Raw genomic sequence first — 2,500 nt, 5'->3', positions numbered from 1 at the left:
TAGTAATATGCTTAAATTCAGCGGGTTGTCGCGTCTGATCTGAGGTCGTACCCAGAGTCAGAGGATGGCCAGGCCGCACCGCCAGCGTGCGAATCCCCCGCACCACCTCTTAGTGGGCCGGCAACGTCTCACCGCGGACGGGAGTTTGGCCGACGCCGCGACGGTCAGAGAGCCAGCCACCCGCACGTCGCTCACCACCCTTGGCCAGCGATGGTGTCGACGAGTGGCCGCCCCTGCCGCCTCCAGCGCCGCCGCGTCCACGCGCGGGGACGTGCTCGGCGCAATTCCACGGGACCGGAGACCCTCCCCCGTCCACGGCGGGAGGCGAAACTCGGAAGTGCCGGCTGCTTACTCGAGCGGAAGGGTCAGCCTGATTCCTGCCTTGCCGGAGGCCCGGTCGCGGGGGTGACGACCCGCCGCCCGGGACGTGCGAGGCACCAGCAGACAGAGACTGCCCGACGGTCAGAGAGAGGGAGAGAGGAGTGCCGAGGCTCAAGTGGCGAACGGTCGCGCAGGCACGCCACGCACATCGATCGCCAGCCGCGGAACGGCACGGCCTTCAGTGGGGCCGGCGGGCGACGCCGCTCCTGAACCCAGCGGCCCCGAGCCGGACGAGTTGAGGAAGGCACGCCGACGGTGACAGGGTACGGAAGACACAGCGGTGGCCTTCTGGCGACTTGGCCCCCGACAGCCCGACGTTCCGCCGTCCTCCCGATGGCCAGGAGGACCGTGCGGGGGTCGGCCGACGGCGTGGTAGGTGTGCCTGCACGGTGACGGAGCACACACCACGCCCGCCAACCCCTCCGTACCTCCCGAGACCGGTGGCAGGACGGAGCGGAAAACGTGCGGACTGAACGGGAGAGCCAAGAGCCAGCGATCCACGCGCGTGCGACCGTCCAAGTCACAGCGTTCGACGAAAACCTCCTCCCTCGGCCAGGCACTCGGCGCCAGCAGGGGAGACAGGATCAGACGCCCCGCCGGCCACTTAAGGCCGAGGACGAACCACGAGACGGGCGGCTGCAGCAGCGGGCGGCCTGCAGCTCCCAGCACTCTCAATCGATCAACCATCGAGTCGGGTCAGCGTGTCAAACCGGCGAGCTCCACGGTCAGGCCGGCGGCGCACCAGCACCGGACCTCCGCGGCTCCCTTCACTCTTTCCACTGCCAGCCAACCGAGAGACGGACCCAATGCGGACGTGCAGAGCTTAGGCAGACCCCCCACTGGAGGCTCAACACTTCGTGGCAGCTCCGTGTCCCAGAGACCAGGAGGGTTGGCACACACACACAGTGTGAACCACCGACAGCCATTCTGGGACCGGTGACAGCCGTGCTGGCCCCACTGCCACGACACAGACGGACGCCAGGCCGCGCTCCCCGGCGGGGGGATGGCGTCGAGCCTGACGAACGGAATGTGCAGGGTGGGGGGGAAAGGCCAAGCGCTCCGACGCCGGAGGGCTCCGGAGTCTGAACTTAGGGGGACAAAGAGGACGGGTCCTCTGCGACACCCCAGCCGCGCTCTCGCCAGCCAAGGCGAGTGCGATTGATTGCCAAACGACCCTCAGACAGGCGTGGCCCCGGGAAGAACCCGGGGCCGCAAAGTGCGTTCAAAGTGTCGATGATCAATGTGTCCTGCAATTCACATTAATTCTCGCAGCTAGCTGCGTTCGTCATCGACGCACGAGCCGAGTGATCCACCGTCAAGAGTTGTCTGAGTTTGTTTTAGGTCTCTCCCTCGCCAGAGGAAAGCGACCCGGACCGCACATACGCTCCCCACCTTGAGCTACAGCCACCTGCACGCCGGCGTGCGGGCGGAGCAGGGTGGCGTGAAGCGATGGGGAGCACCATCCTGGTGCGGCCCGCAGAAACATACGTCTATTGGGGGGAGGAGGACAGGGCGCCCAAGAGGCGATGCGTGCCCCAACGCACCGCAGCGACGGAGGCAGGATCACCGCCACCATGTCGCCCGCCTAGTATCACGAGGCGTGCAGCAGCTTTGCCCTAGGAAAAGCAGAGGCGGGAACGGGCACCGGCCATCGGTTCGGCAGCGTCACTGACGCGTGCACGTGGCGGCGTGTCGGCGAGCGGACTTCCTGCGAGGAGGCGGGGGCGGCACTCGCCCGAGCAGACGCCCGCCCGGCCCAGCCACCGCCGAGGTGGACTGGGAGTCGCGGCAACGGCTCGTCATACTCGTTCCCACACTCACAGCGCAGCTTGCCCGCAAGCCACCGACCACCGATCGACGCCAGGCGCCCCGACCGAGAGCGGGATCGCTCGTTCGCCCTGCTGGCAGTTCGCTGGGGATCACTACTGCACGGAGCTCGGAGACCGACGGGCGGCAACTCGAGAGTCTTTAAACCACCACCCCCATCCCGCAAGTGCAAAGAGGCTGTATACGCACAGACGGGTGAGGGGAATAGGTACCCCGTCGGGTTTGAAGGGAGCGTGACTAGATAGCAACGATGTAAACCCAGCCGATTTGGGAGCGAAAGACCGGCGCCTGC

At 66.8% G+C, this 2,500-nt stretch overlaps 2 non-coding genes across 2 annotated transcripts in view; both read right to left on the bottom strand.

The window, feature by feature from the left end:
* LOC140472292 (28S ribosomal RNA) overlaps positions 1-48 on the bottom strand; it is a 3,815-nt gene extending 3,767 nt beyond the window's left edge. The window contains exon 1 of the ribosomal RNA XR_011957525.1: positions 1-48. This exon is cut by the window's left edge and continues 3,767 nt beyond it. This is a non-coding gene — a ribosomal RNA (28S ribosomal RNA).
* A 1,503-nt stretch (positions 49-1,551) lies between these two features.
* LOC140472278 (5.8S ribosomal RNA) lies at positions 1,552-1,705 on the bottom strand. The gene has a single exon (XR_011957512.1). It is a non-coding gene; the product is annotated as a 5.8S ribosomal RNA (ribosomal RNA).
* Between the last annotated feature and the right edge of the window lie 795 nt (positions 1,706-2,500).

This window comes from Chiloscyllium punctatum, unplaced genomic scaffold, assembly GCF_047496795.1.
Source record: "Chiloscyllium punctatum isolate Juve2018m unplaced genomic scaffold, sChiPun1.3 scaffold_289, whole genome shotgun sequence".
NCBI lineage: Eukaryota > Metazoa > Chordata > Chondrichthyes > Orectolobiformes > Hemiscylliidae > Chiloscyllium > Chiloscyllium punctatum.
The sequence above is the reverse complement of the archived record's forward strand: the minus strand, read 5'-3'. Positions and strand labels throughout refer to the sequence as shown.